Source organism: Bufo gargarizans, chromosome 4 (genome assembly GCF_014858855.1).
Source record: "Bufo gargarizans isolate SCDJY-AF-19 chromosome 4, ASM1485885v1, whole genome shotgun sequence".
In the NCBI taxonomy this organism is placed as follows: Eukaryota; Metazoa; Chordata; class Amphibia; order Anura; family Bufonidae; genus Bufo; species Bufo gargarizans.
Window position 1 is genome coordinate 152,458,672 of NC_058083.1, and position 16,545 is coordinate 152,475,216.

At 42.2% G+C, this 16,545-nt stretch overlaps 1 protein-coding gene across 1 annotated transcript in view; it reads left to right on the forward strand.

The window, feature by feature from the left end:
* The window catches only part of KCNAB1 (potassium voltage-gated channel subfamily A regulatory beta subunit 1), a 368,816-nt gene that overhangs the window by 65,458 nt on the left and 286,813 nt on the right, over window positions 1-16,545 (forward strand). The gene's annotated exons all lie outside the window — the stretch shown is intronic.

Genomic DNA, 16,545 nt, shown 5'->3' on the forward strand with positions numbered 1-16,545 from the left:
GACCCTGCCATGAAGGCAATACTACCCCGTTGACTGTCGAACTGTTATATGACTGAACTGTACAGAACATGCCAGTGTACGTGAAATGTGATAATGGCTATGTTTATATACTGTAAGTTATCTCATAGCTCCTCTCACTTAAGTGTGCCCTGTAATGTGATGCTATGCACCTTCAATCCACTTCTAGAGGCCAGTTAGGTAACCAGATATGTATATGCACTATTGTGGGTGAAACTAACTGTATACTATGCCTACAGATGTATGCTGCTGAGTGCTAACATCACAGACAGCAAAATCTCAGCCTGGGAGTCATATTCCCTCATTCAGGATGTCGATGGGTATTACATATTTGCATGTTATAAACATCTTAGGCGGGGTGCTGGCTCTGCTTAAACAGACCAGGTGGTATGGAGACTTTTAAGCAGTGCTGCATAGTATGGAGACTTATTGGCAATGCTCCATGGGAAAAAATGCAAAGAAGTATCTCCCAGGGAAAGAGAACCATCTCACAAGCGCCACCTTCTGGAAGTGACTCCCTATGATTCGAAGTCTGACTTTTTAACAAGCCATGGAACATGAAAAATAATGGATATTTTTTTGGGCTATTGCTCCTTGTCATGTTCGAAGGCTTGTTAAAAAGTCAGACTTTGAATCATAGGGAGCCAATTCCAGAAAGTGGTTCTAGTAAGATGGTTCTCTGTCCCTTTATGTTATAAACAGCATTGTGATTATGCTGCTCCCTAGTGGCTGATTGTGTTATTGCTATTTGATAAAATGCTATTTAGAGCTCGTTCAGACGGCCATATGCTGTCCGCAAAAATGCAGATCCGTTTTTTTACGGACAGTTCAGCATGTCCTCAAAAAACGGATTGCATTCCGTTTTTTTTCCTGATCCATACTAACAAGTATGGATTTTCACTGACAAGTATAGGACGTGTTTCATTTTTTGCTGAGCCGTGCAATGGAAAAAAAGGGCCCCATAGAAGTGAATGGGACAGCATCTAATCTGCAAAAAAACTGATCCGCATTTTTGCAGACAGCATACGGCTGTCTGAATGAGCCCCTAGTGTGCTGCCTGTTTGGTCACATCCTTATTATGCAGGTCCTCAAGCAAAAGGGGAACCATGTGCCTGTGAATTGATAAATAGTAGACCAACAGGGAGAGAGAACAGGCTGGCAGACTGCAAAGCCAGAGAGAGAGAGAAACTGCTTAAGGCCTCTTTCACACTACAGTATGTCCATTTCAGTGTTTTGCGGTCCGTTTTTCACGGATCCGTTCAGTTTTTTTGCTTCCGTTGTGGTTCCGTTGTTCCGTTCCGTTTTTCCGTATGGCGTATACAGTAATTACATTGAAAAAATTGGGCTGTGCATAACATTTTCAATAGATGGTTCCGCAAAAAACGGAACGGATACGGAAGACATACGGATGCATTTCTGTATGTGTTCCGTTTTTTTTGCGGACCCATTGACTTGAATGGAGCCACAGACTGTGATTTGCGGACAAATATAGGACATGTTCTATCTTTCAACGGAACGGAAAAACGGAAATACGGAAACGGAATGCATACAGAACACATTCCATTTTTTTTTTTTTGCGGAACCATTGAAATTAATGGTTCCGTATACAGAATGCAAAAAACGGACCGCAAAACGGAAAAAAAAAACGGTAGTGTGAAAGAGGCCTTACACTGTATTTCGCTAGCTAGCAAGTGGGGTTGAGTGTTGCTTATTAATTGGCCCACCACATCAGGACACAGATAGGGCCACTGAGCAGCTGAGACCTGTCCTCTTAGCTTCTGTACCCCAATAGCTGCTAGAAACCTATGGACAAACCTGCACAAATGAACACAGTTGTGAAGGAGATACCATGACCTGAAAGCACCAGTGGATAGTGAGCACAATGGCCCCTTTAAAAGTGTCGACTCTGCACACAATTATCGGGAACAAGTCATTTGTTCCCAACAAAAACCTGCTTGTCAGAGGAGGTGAGATCTGCATTTAAATGCAGCATTCATCTCCTCTGTATCTGCAATAACTATTCCCCATACAGTTTCATTGCTTCTGGACAAAAGATCACTCTTTACACAGAAATGTTGGCGTCCACATCAACAATGCTTTCAACCGATGAATGAATGTTAGCCCTGATCATGGGCCACCTATCAGGAATAAGTGCTTGTACAAATGTTTGTTTCCGATAGTCGGCCCAATAATTGGCTCTTGTGCAGTGGCCTGTGTCTTGTTAGGAGAGAGATGCCATACCCAAAAGAGACGCCATTACAGAGTGTGAGGAGTGCTCCATGAGGAGAATTACAGTGGCCTGTAAAGTGGAAAAGCCATCTTCAATGCTGCCTACTACAGGGAGACTCAGACAGGATGACAGCACCCAGGAAAGTTGGCGCAATGCCAGGATGCTCCACTGTGTAGCATTCCCTCGTCTTTAACCGACAGTTTGTAAATGTCTCACTTTCAACATACACTCACCTAAAGAATTATTAGGAACACCTGTTCTAGTTCTCATTAATGCGATTATCTAGTCAACCAATCACATGGCAGTTGCTTCAATGCATGTAGGGTTGTGGTCCTGGTCAAGACAATCTCCTGAACTCCAAACTGAATGTCAGAATGGGAAAGAAAGGTGGGCTACAACAGCAGAAGACCCCACCGGCTACCACTCATCTCCAATACAAATAGCAAAAAGAGGCTACAATTTGCACGAGCTCACCAAAATTGGACTGTTGAAGACTGGAAAAATGTTGCCTGGTCGGATGAGTCTCGATTTCTGTTGAGACATTCAAATGGTAGAGTCCGAATTTGGCGTAAACAAAATGAGAACATGTATCCATCATGCCTTGTTACCACTGTGCAGGCTAGTGGTGGTGGTGTAATGGTGTGGGGGATGTTTTTTGGGCACACTTAGGCCCCTTAGTGCCAATTGGCCATCGTTTAAATGCCACGGGCTACCTGAGCATTGTTTCTGACCATGTCCATCCCTTCATGACCACCATGTACCCATCTTCTGATGTCTACTTCCAGCAGGATAATGCACCATGTCACAAAGCTAGAATAATTTCAAATTGGTTTCTTGAACATGACAATGAGTTCACTGTACTAAAATGGCCCCCACAGTCACCAGATCTCAACCCAATAGAGCATCTTTGGGATGTGGTGGAACAGGAGCTTCGTGCCCTGGATGTGCATCCCTCAAATCTCCATCAACTGCAAGATGCTAGCCTATAAATATGGACCAACATTTCTAAAGAATGCTATCAGCACCTTGTTGAATCAATGCCACGTAGAATTTAGGCAGTTCTGAAGGCAAAAGGGGGTCTAACACCGTATTAGTATGGTGTTCCTAATAATTCTTTAAGTGAGTGTATGTGTTCTATGATTTATTGTGAATTAAATAGGAGTCTATGGGAAATCATTGCATTCTGTTTTTGTTTACATTTATTTAAGTTTTTCACAGTGTCCCAACTTTTTTGGGAATTAGGATTGTAGAAGGGCCATGACAGCCAACCCTTACAGTAGACAGAAGAACATGGCACTCCGTCAAATCTGAGGTGCTAGAGAATGAGATCCACATGTGGTAAAATCACTCAACCCTTACGTGCGCCTGTTCATAAATAGGGAGGAGGTTCTTCTAACTTGACTGTGAAGTCATGTCACAGAATGATATCACGTTCAAAATCCATTGAAACAGTCAAGAAAAAGTTTCTTGCCACTTTTTTTATTTTTTATTGCTGCATCTGTACATTTGGTGTATCATACTCCAATCCACTTGTGATTATGAGTGGCATATTATATGAACTTCTTTCTTTTTCCATATGTTGATCATATTGAGGTTGTGTGAGCTTATTGTATAAAGAATCAACATAGTGTTACAGTAGAAGGATATATCCTTGTAACCAGACAAGAAGACAGCCCCCGATATGGTGTTCACTGAATGTAGCAAATCTAAAACCCTAGAACGATATCAGGATGACATCAAATTAGTGATCTCTACTAGGCCATTAACAAAGCCGTCTTCACCTCATATTTCATGGAACTGTTACGTGTTCATTTTTCAGATGAACAGCAAGTTGTTTGGCCTCTTGGAAACTTATACAATGGGAGTTTGACGGCATTTACTGGTTATTATTGATGAGGCTGTGGCTGCAGCTCTAATAGAATATATGGAATTACTCCTTTGCACGAGATTAGTGCTAGTAAAATCATCAGCACAATTTCCATTTAAGCTGTAAGACGTCTTCCTTCACAATGGATGTCTGTAAATATACTTTGACACCAAATGCAGAAGTTCTGCAATGCTTGCTTGTTTGATAATGTCCAAAGAGCTTGTGTTAGACTTTCGGCTCTGCAAATAGAAAAATACCCTCAAGCAAATTTTTCATTTTGCAAAACCTGCTGACTGCACATAAGATATTTTGCCAAAATAGAATTTCTGCTGTAAGCAGGTCTCATAGGAATCTTTATACTGTACATCCTTTATAAGAATTTGATGCTTGTAATTAAACTCTGCAAACCTTTGTCAAATCTTAGTAACCTTTAAATGCTAATCTCCCTTGTTTTATTGTGCATGTATTTATCTGGAACCGAAAGCAGATATATCACAGTCCCTCATCCTAAATCATTAGGAGTTTATGTAAAAAAGTTTTAGTCATAGCTAAGTGAAAAGTGGTGGAAAAAAGTAATGCTAAAAATCCTGTTACAACTGCATAAAGCAAAATGCACTACCTACCAAACTTATGGGGGGATTATGGCTATAAATACACAAAGTGCTGACTCGAGCATTATTTAAAGGGGTTTTCTGGGAGTTGAATATTGATGGCCGATCCTTAGGATATAGTACGATCGGTGGAGGTCCAACTTTTGTCTCCCCCACTGATCAGCTGTTTGAAGAGGGAATAGCACTTCAGTAATGGCCTCCTCACAGCTTACTAAATACAGTGCAGTACATTTTATAGTGGAGGTTATTGCAGCTCAAGCCCATTTACTTGACAATGTGACAATGAATGTGACATCACTGGCCTAGGAAGAGACTCACCAGAGCGCCATGGCCTCTTTAAACAGCTGATTGATGGGGGTGTGGAGGGCACTATTACTAATGGGGGAACTCTCAGGGAGCATTATCACAGTAAGGAGCACTATTAGAAAGAAATGCACTGGGAGAGGATTTCAATTGGTGGGACTTTTGGGAGCGCTATTAGTATGGGATGGGAAAATTATCTGTATAGTACTATTACTTCTTCAATACAGCACTTTGGGGGCATTGGGGAGCACAACGGGTAGCAGCAGGATAACACTCTTTGGGTGCCAGGAGAGGGATGATGATAGAAAAGTGAGGAATCTAAGATGTCTGTGTGGCAAACTGTGCAGAGACAAGACATAGCTGAAATAAGTTGGCATGGCAATCTGGCCTGAATGAAGAAGATGGAAAGAGGAGCCCACGTGACCTGGAGTTTGTTTAATTGGCTTAGTTAGAGTTGCGTGTGTTTTCCTGGGGCGGTATCAACCTCCGTACATACGATTTTTCACAGAATTATTAGTTTCTTTTTTGTAGCAATCAGCTGATGGTTTCAATACAGTAGGACATCGTCTCAATATAAGGATCTCATCCACTCCCACTATACGCGTTTCGAGGTTACAAACTAGCTACTGAGGAAGAGCGTATAGTGGGAGTAATCGTATGTACGGAGGTTGATACCGCCCCCGGAAAACACACGGAACTCTAACTAAGCCAATCAAACAAACTCCAGGTCACGTGGGCTCCTGTGACGTTCCGATCACGTGGGACGCTGAGAACACGTGGGACGCCGAACCGAAAACTGGAAGGAGGCCCCGGAGGCCCCGGATTACTGCAGCGACATCTCGGAGGTACACTGTAGGCGGACACACGCCACTGGGCAAAAGAAGAGGGGTGAGTGCACTGACCTGAGGTGGGACGCTGCCACGGTCAGACATAAAAAACTGAACAACAAGCAGTGAGTATCATTAGCTGGATACAACAACCCCTAATAAGCATTAATACCCAACAGTGTGTTATAAAATCGAGACTGTGAAGTATAATCTGTTTTATTGAAGTGCAATAATAGGACATTATCAAATGCACCTTATCAAGCGCATATTTGGAAACAAAATGAAATCCATGGGAAATTTTATGGAATAATTTTACAATGATATTTTAATCTATTAACAAGTAACTCCTCTACCAAACTTTATGGACTGCATGTATTATTTTTAGGAATTTAGGGACTGACTACATTGTGATTGAATATAGTGTGATTGAGTTTACTATCTGATTGTTTATATAATCTGTTATTATATCTCCTTGCATTGTCTATAGCAATTTTTTGATTGATTTTCAAACAATAAATGTGTTGTACCTACAATTACATTGTACCTGATATGTAGTACCAGATATTGAGTGCCCACTATACACTTTGTCTCTATCTCCAAACATAACACTTCCCATTTAAGCTAAATTCACAATCCATCCACAAAGCATTGTTCCAATAATCTTCTGGCTTGTCCAGGTGATCTTTAGCAAACAGATGGGCAACAATGTTTTTTTGGAGAGCACCATATTTCTCCTTGCAATCTTGCCATGCACACCACTGTTGTTCAGTGTCCTCCTGATGGTACACTCATAAACATTAACATTAGCTATTGTGAAAAAGGCCGTTAGTTGCTTAGAACATATTTTGGGTCCCCTTGTTACCTTGCGGATTATGACACACCTTGGCATGATCTTTGTTGGGTAACCACTCCATGGGACAGTAATAATGCTCTTGAATTGTCTCCATTTGTGAATCTGACGGTGAAGTCCAAACTCTTTAGAGGTGGTTTTATAACCTTTTTCAGCCTGATGAGCATCAGCAACTGTTTTGGTTATGTGCTCAGAAATATCCTTTGTTCATGATACATTTCACTTTCATAGATCCACCGACACTCTTAGACACATGATATTGGGTCATTTTCCTCAATAAATAAATGACCAGGTTAAATATTTTTGACTCATTTGTTTGATTCGGTTCTCTTTATTTACTAGGAAATTATTATGTATTTTTAGGACCAATTTATGCAGAAATACAGAAAACTTTGGAGTAAAAAAAACACTGTATACTTTTTTACAAAAAAGGAGGCCCTCAGAGAAATGATTGTCTTTTTCTACCTGGTACACTACATGGCATGTCCAACAGAACTTTCCCAAACACCAAACTGCCTGCAATATCAGTGTACCCTGGTCCCAGTCCCTGCTCCAATAGCTCTTTATAAGTAAGTTTACATCAAACCTATTCAACAACCTCCATTTCAGCAATAGCAGAAAAGCCTCATAAACATCTACAGCCCCCAGGCCTGGCCCCCATATTTCTTCACCACTTTAACACTTGGCTCCTACACTTTCTTTCTTCTGACATCCACACTATCTTTATGGGTGACATAAACATCCTCATTGCCACTTGCCACTCAGCTGCCTCTAAGCTCACTCACTTCATCCTTTGGCCTCTCGTAGTGGTCCTCCACTCCCACCCACAGAGATGGTCACACACTCAATCTTATCTTTACCCGCCTCTGCTCCCCATCTAACCTTTCCAACTTGCTTCTCTCTCCATCCGACCACAACCTTCTCACATTCTCTTTACTGGTCTCTTCAGCTGAACAATATGTCCACCTCCCACCTCTCTTCCTGCTCCTATTTTTACCAGCTACAATCCAGCTTCTGACCACACCACTTGACCGAGACTGCCCTGTCCTCCCCATCTCTTGGCATCAGGCAATTGGCCCTCTCCTGGATCACATCATACCTCACAGACTGGACATTTAGTGTCTCTCACTCACACTCCATCTCCTTGTCTCGTCCCCTCTCTATTGGTGTCCCTCAAGGCTTTGTCCTAGGTCCCCTGCTTTTCTTAATCTACACCTTTGGCCTGGGACAGCTTATAGAGTTCTATGGATTTCAGTATCACTTTTATGCTGCCGACATGCAAATTTACCTTTCTGGTCCAGATATCACCACTGTACTATCCAGAATCCCACAATGCTTATCCTCTATATCCTCCTTCTTCTCTACCTGCTTTCTAAAAATGTATATGGATAAAACAGAATTTATCATCTTTCCCCCATCTTACTCAACTCCCCCAACAGACCTATCTATCACGGTCAATGGCTGAACGCTCTCCCTGGTCAACCTAGTCCGCTGCCTTGGATTAAACTTTGATTCTGCCCTGTTCTTCAAAACGCACATCCAAGCCCTTTTCACCACCTGCCACTTCCATCTCAAAAATATCTCTAGAATCTGTGCATTCCTCAACCAGGAGTCTGCAAAAGTGCTTGCACATGCCCTCATCATCTCCTGCCTAGACTACTGTAACATTGGCACAGGAAATGCATTTGCTCTAATACAGTATATGGAGCTGTAAGGACTCAGCCCGCCAGCATACAGACTTTAGCAATAGAAATAGCAGATGCAGCACTCACTAATTGACCCAAGTATGTAAATGTGACCCCAGCATGCTGTGCAGAAGCATGGAGGATAGCTTTTAAAAGTTAAGAGCTAAGAAATTATATAATAAAACAGCATTTGAAGTGATATATTTCTGGTATTTGGTTTTGTCATTAATGGAAATGTATAAATGTTTTACAATAGTCCCCAAATGGTTTCAGTTATACCACAGAACTAACAGCAAGTAATCCTTTAGCTACACCCAATGTCATTCATCTTTAATTAGTCACAGTATTATTAACGCACTGGTATCTGTAACCGAACCCAGGGATCTCAGCAGATTCAGTAAAAGACAAGAGGTTTCTTCTTATAACACCAGTTATCTGCATCTGTCTCGTCCTCCGGACACTCTGTCATCAGCACAGAGCTTCCTTCACTTTAAGCCCTTTATGGAGCACCCAGTGGCAGAGATGATGACAGGTCCTAACAAGCGACTTCTCACAGACAGAACAGGTGGCAGAGCACCATCACATTCTTTTAAAACACTGGTTGATGTATTTTTAATGCCATCTACACAGAATTTTTTTTTTATATTTTTATTTGTTTATTCATTTATTTTATATGTATTTTTAACACTTTCAGTATCTCTGCTTGCTAACAAGGACAGGTGAAATAAATGCATAGATTATTAAAGGGTTATTTCCATTGCTCATTTGTCAGTTGATGCAAATCTTTCATCAGGAGGAAAGATGCTCCATTATTGGCAACACATCTCCCTGTGTAATCAGGAATTTGCTGCCATAGTAAATAGAACTGAATGACCGTGGTGGCAATTGTTCTTCCCACATTCAGTTTGCATTGGCCTATGTAGGCAGACTGCAGTACTGCAGAGGACTACTGCAAAGCGTTAACTAATACCAAAAGAGTTAATGCAATGTTCTTAAGTTAACTCTTTTTGTCTTTTTGTTTTTCAGTCCCTCAACACCTATATATTCTCCATATTAATAAAAAAATATTTTTATTGATGATAAATGTATTGGGGGAATATAAAGGTGTTAAGGACCTCAGACATTAGCCCTAGGTGTCTGCTGTGTGAAACATGTTTAAAGACCTGACTTCCACCATACATGTACAGCGGCGGTTAGAAAGGGGTTAAATGTTGTCATTTATTGTGTTTTATGTGAACTCAGTAGCAATATATTGGCAAGCTAACAGTTAACCAATTGGCAGCCATGGTTTAGGTTGCCAGGTGATGGCCTAGTTCCACCTCCTGGATAGGAGTTTTAGTGTAGTCTAGTCTAAGGAGAAGCTATAAGAAGGACATGCGTGCTGAGAGCTCCTGCATGGACTAGGCCCAAGCTCACAGGAGCTCTGTCTCTGAGTCTACAGCTGCCAGAGAAGCAACTCTAATACCAAAGTATCTCAAAAGGAAAGAGACCTGGCATTTAAGGCTACTTTCACACTAGCGTTTTTGCTGGATCCGGCAGGGTTTAGCAAAAACGCTTCCGTTACTGATAATACAACCGTCTGCATCCATTATGAACGGATACGGTTGTATTATCTTTAACATAGCCAAGATGGATCCGTCATGAACTCCATTGAAAGTCAATGAGGGACGGATCCATTTCCTATTGTGTCAGAGTTAAACGGATCTGTCCCCATTGACTTGCATTGGGGATCATGACGGATCCGTCTTGCTCCGCATTCCATGACGGAAATAAAACTGCAGCTTCCTGCGATTTGCTCTCCGGTATGGGAACACAACCAAACAGAACGGAATGCATTTTGGAGCATTCCGTTCTGATCAGTTACATTTTGTCCCCATTGACAATGAATGGGGACAAAACTGAAACGTTTTTTTTTCGGTATTGAGATCCAATGACGGTCCTGTTGTGAAAGTAGCCTTAGAAGGTCTAGGACCCACAAGCCCGTGCATTGGACTCAGACAGCAAAGTATTTTCATATTTATAGAAGAAATACTTTGCTGCTGTGAGAGAAAATACTGCTAAAACATCCCCCATACTTTGATAAGGATAGGCCACCGATTTCTAAATTTCTGCACTCAGTCCAGAAATTGCAGAAGAAGTTAATACCTCTGGTTCTGCTGAAAGACTATAAAGTGTTGTTTAGAAAAAGAGAGTAAGGGAGTACTACAACCACCATCATTGTTGCTTCTACACTATTATTGAGAGAGGATTACACTGTGATCTACCTGGGAACTGTGCCTTTTGCTGCTGTTTGTACTGCTACTTCTATCATGAAATTTGGAGAAATTTAGTAAAGAGAAGCCGTAGATATTGCATTCCACACTCCTGCTTTACACTCAGCCAAACCTGCTACATCAAGGGCACCCCAACTGACACCAGAGAGGAACCCCAATTCTAGGGAGAGTCACAGGGGGAGACGTGTGCCCTCCATTCACTGCACTGCCCCAGGAAGCACCGGAGCTTGAACTGTGCCGTTTGCTGCTATTTGTACTGCTACTTCTATCATGAAATTTAGAGAAATTTAGTAAAGAGAAGCTGTAGATATTGCATTCCACACTCCTGCCTTACACTCAGCCAAACCTGCTACATCAAGGGCACCCCAACTGACACCAGAGAGGAACCCCAATTCTAGGGAGAGTCACAGGGGGAGACGTGTGCCCTCCATTCACTGCACTGCCCCAGGAAGCACCGGAGGGAGGTCCACCACCTTGAACTGTGAGTACTACTTCCCCTTTCAGGACCATAACCACCACTCCAATCCTCTCTGCTCGCACTCCCCTGTTATTATCCATCAGCGCTTACACTGAACGAACATCAGGCAGTGTAATACTGTAAAGCCCTAAGACGGATTGGAATTAAAAAGGGGTAAGCAATTTAAAACATCAGGTAGTTTAACAAAAGTGTATTACAATATGCGCTGTTCCCAGCACATGTGGAGAGGTAAAGCTACGGTGGCCAACCCCTTTAAATAGTTTGGTCAGCATGGTAAGATTATGTAATATCAGCCTTCACATAGAAGTGATGTAAAAACAAAAGGGGCTGACAAAATTTATATAGCCAAACATTACATGTAAAGATCTGGTTATAGAACTATATGAATTAATTTGTAAAGATTTTTACTGTTCACTCCCAGAAAACAATAGAAAAGAGAGAAGCGATAGTGTAACCTTTAGAAAGCTAGCAATGATTGCTGGATTCTACATTAAAAGCTGTAATTTTCCTCCTTTCCTGGCTCACTCTGTGTAGGAGGAGAATCTAAACGGAGTAATATTAGGAGCTTTAATTACATTTTAGAGGGGAGAATGTTCTACACATCTTGTCAGTGATTTAATATGCTAAACTTTGAAGACTTTTGCCTCACAGAACATTTTGAAAGTCTCTTTATTTCCGTTGACAATCTCCTTGGTGACTATAATTAAGAACTGACTTGTTCCTCAAGATTTGATGGAAACAGGAGGCGTATCTAGAACACTTACTGATGTATTGAATACAAGCGCTTCCTACTGCAAACAAGAAATGCAATGGCTGCTTGTTCCGTACATTAAATTAAAGGGAGTTTGTCATCAGTGACCTCCAGATGAAGCAACGCACAATCTCCGACAGGTATTGCCAATTCTAATGCTGTCCTTGCTTTCATGATCTGTCGCTCCATTTTCTTAAAAAAAATCTGTTTTTATAAATAAGTAAAAGAGACCTTGAGTGCAATGAGGGCGGAATTGTTGCTTTTGCTGCACACAAGCTCCGCTCCTTTCTCTGGTCAGCCCCTCCTTCTGATAGTTGATTGACAGAGGTAGGCAACTGTGCCAAAATCTTGCCTAGCTTTGTGCTCTTACGCTTACACCATAACGTTTTAGCTTAAATGAGGTTGAATAGCGTTTGCATGAGAATTTGGTGCAAGTTACAACTACAACTTGCATTTACAGACATGCACCTTAAAAAGCTATTGGTCGAGCACTAATGCTCCCTGGAGTACAACATCTACACAATGCAATTATCGGGGATGAACGTTCTTAAGAATGCTGGCTCAGCACTCAGCATACAAAGGGGGTGATTGCTGCATGTAAATGTCGCTCTCCCTCTGCTTCCCAATAGGCAAGTTGGTATTCAATCGTTCACTCTCAATAACTGCCTGTTTAGTCAGCTTATATAAAAGGGCCTTTAGTGTGGCTGGGGCAATCACATTGATGGTATCAAGCACATATTCAGTCATGACAGTATAGAGTACACTGATTTTTGTAAGGTGCTGTGCAGCAATTTATATTGATGACCTATCCTCAGGATACCGTAGGTCATCAGTATCTGATCAGCTGGGGTCCGACACTCAGCACCATCCCAAATCAGCTGTTTGACAAGCTCCGCTCCGTGGTCTTTACACTAAGTTTCGTCTCCTGTGGAGCAGTGGTGTACTGTAATGATGTAGGTCGTCAGCATAAATCACTGCACAATCCCTTTAAAGGGACTGTCTCACTTAAGCAAATGGCATTTATCATGTAGACAAAGTTAATCCAAGGCAATTACTCATGTATTGTGATTGTCCATATTGCCTTTGCTGGATTAATTCCTTTTTTCCACTGCCTTACACACTTATTGTTTCCATGGTTATGACCACCCTGCAATTCAGCAACAGTGGTCATACTTGCACACTATAGGAAAAAGCACTGGCCTATGCGCACTTCCGCTGTCCCAGTCACCAGGGAGGCTGGCACTTCATTCTATAGTGCGAAAGCACGGCCATCTCATCCCTGGATACGAGCAGTGTATAATGTGTCTGCAAAATGAATCAAGCCCGTAAAGGAGGCAATATGGACAAATTAAATGTCTACATGATAAATGCCATTTGCTGAAGTGAGACAACCCCTTTAAGGCCACCATACACATTAGTGAGGAGCTCCCAACATTTTTCTTTTAGGGAGTGAAGGATTGGACAAAGTGAAAAGGGAGCGATTTTCTCCCCTTTCCCCATACCTGTTCAGCAAAATGAAAGGTGGATGTGTATGGGGGGAAATCAGTAGGGAGTTGGGCTGGAAAGCTATTGAATGTATATGGCAGCCTTTACTGATTTATTTGGTAGGAGTTGTGCACACAGCGCCTCAAACAGGTAGATAACTGTGCACTGAACACTATGACACTACCTCCTAGAAAGGTCACCTGGCTAGAGCTGCTTAAAACACTTAAAGGGGTTCTGCACTTTGTTTAAACTGATCATCTATACTCTGGATAGATCATCAGCTTCTGATCGATGGGGGTCCGACACCAGGGACCCCCACCAATCAGCTGTTTGATAAGGCAGTGGCGCTCCAGCAGCGCCGCAGGCATCTCACTGTTTACTGCAGGCCCAGTGACGTCACGACTAGTATCAACTGGCCTGGGTGCAGCTAAGCTCTGTTCACTTGAATGGAGCCTAGCCCCGCCCAGGCCAGTTGATACAGGTCATGACGTCACTGGGCCAGCGGTAAACAGTGAGAAGGCCGCTGCGGTGCTGGAGCGCCACTGCCTTCTCAAACAGCTGATTGGCGGGGGTCCCGGGTGTCGGACCCCCGCCGATCAGTTTAAACAAAGTGCAGAAACCCTTTAAGGCTGTATTGCACTGGTCGATATTTCAGCCGAAAATCGCTAACTAGCATTCGCATGAACTGCACTGCATCGCACCAGCTGGGGACAGCGCATCCTAGGAAATGAGGCCCGGGCCATAATGGATGATCCATTACGGCCAGGCCCACCTGCCTGGGCCCCATGGCAAGCGCTAAGCCTGCTATGGCGGTAGTTTCATCACTGGATTTAGACACATTTAACCATCCAAATAATACATTTGGCGCAAACTAAAAATGGCGAAAGCACAATATTGTGGCACAAAATAAGCCTAATATATATGCCTAAGTGTCTTCGGTCATCTGCAAAAAAAAACTTGTACCTCTCAACTAGTACTAGTGCACAATAGGTACATTTTAATACATTAAATTGCGAAGGGCCTGATCTGTTTCGATTCAGCAACTATATTCAGGTTTGTCCCAGAAACTTTAGCATCATTTTTTACTAGGCAGATGGAAGAACAACCAGCATTCCAGCACCATGATTAGAAGAAAATGTTTACTGTGATCCATCTCATAATCACAAATGTCCATATTTCTTTGGAAATCGTGTACAAACAGCTAGCATTGTTACTAATCAAAACAGAAGGCTTTCATGCAAGCAGCCACTACACACTAGGGATGATTTGCTTGTCTTTCAACAAGAAAAGCTGCACTTCAAAACCACAAGCATCGTTACCATTTGGCTTGTGATGTATGATTAAATCAAATCCTACACTACATTGTTATAGCTCTGGGTTTTGTCACTAATGTCTGCTGTAAAGTAACATATAATGCATTGAGAGTCTTCAGACCCCTTCACTTTTTTGTTATGTTATGGCCTTGTGCTACATAATTTATGTTGCAGCATTGTAATTTGTGCAAATTTATTAAAAAGTACAAAATAAAATTTTGCATGGACATAAGTATGCAAATCCTTTGTTACGACAGTTGAAATGTAGCTCTGGTGGCCTCCCGTTTCTCTTGATCATCTTTGAGACCTTTTTACACATTGATTAGACTCCACCTGTGGTAAATTAAGTTGGCCATGATTTGGAAATACACATCCCTGTCTATATAAGGTCTCACAGCTGATGATACATATCAGAGCAAAAACCAAGCTATGAGGGGGAAAGAACTACCTGTACAGGTCATAGACAGGATCGTGTGGAAGCACAGATCTAGAGAAGGGTTCAAAACTTTATGCTGCACCGAAAGTTCCCAAGAGAACAGTAGAAGTTTTAAACAACCGGGGCTCTTGCTACAGCACCCACCCTCCTAAACTAAGTATTCTGGACAGAAGGGCCTTGGTAAGAGAGGTGACTAAGAACCCAGTGGTCACTCTGGCTGAGCTCCAATTTTTGTAATCTAGGTTTTATGGTAGAGTAGCCAGAAGGAAGCATCTCCTCAGTAAAAGACAAATTAAAGCCTTTCTGGAGTTTGCAAAATTGCACCTAAAGGACTCTCAGAAACTAGATTCTCTGGTCTGATGTAACCAAAATTGAATTTTTTTGCCTCAATTCTAAGGGTCATGTCTGGCGGAAACCAGACACTGCTCATCTGTTGCCCAATACCATCCCTACAGTGATGCATGGTGGTGGCATCATGCTGTGTGGTGTTTTTCAGTGGCTGGGAAAGGGAGACTAGTCAGAGTTGATGGAAATCTGAATGGAGCAAAGTACAGAGATATTCTTACTGAAAACCTGATCCAGAATGCTCTGCACCTCAGACTTGGCTGAAGAGAAGGACCCTAAGCACACAGCCAAGATGATACAGGAGTGGCATAGGGACAACTCTTTCAATGTCCTTGAGTGGCCCAGTCAGACACCTGAACACAATCAAACAGCTCTGGAGAGACCTGAAAATTGCTGTTCACCAACAGTCTGCATTCAACCTGAGAGCTTAAGAGGATCTGCAGAGAAAAATGTCAGAAAATCCTCAAATTCAAGTGTGAAATCATTGTGACATTGCCGCAAACCCAGGAGGAACAGACCTGAGGATAGCAGTGTAAATAACTTTGTTCTCACAAATCACAGTGGCAATCCTCACAGCAATGTTCCCTAGGACCAGGCAGTGACAAGAGAGCCCACCCTTTCCTCCCTCAGAGCACACCCTAATGTTGGGGATCCTGCCTGATGGAAGTTGGGGTGCCTTTGGTGTTATGAGTGTTGTATGGGTACAAGGCAGGAGATGTAGGTGGTGTGGTCAGCAAATGGTGCTGAAGTCAGTAACCAGGTCAGTTTACAAAATAAATCTCTCTTTACTAAAGTGCAGGAGTAGTAGTAATTCAAACAGTTTCAAGGCACAGTTCCACACAGTGCACAGTGCAAGTCTTCCCTGATAGCAATATATGGATAGCAACAATGATGGTGGTTGTGGTACTCCTTTCCTATCTTTCTCTCTTTCCAAAGTCTCTCTTTGCAGAATCTAAGGCTGGTAATAATGTTCAAACTTGTCTGTAATTTCCAGGCTGAGAGGTACAGAATTAAAGGGGTTGTCTGCCTTTTTTTTTATATTCATGACCTATCCTAAGGATAGGTCATAAATA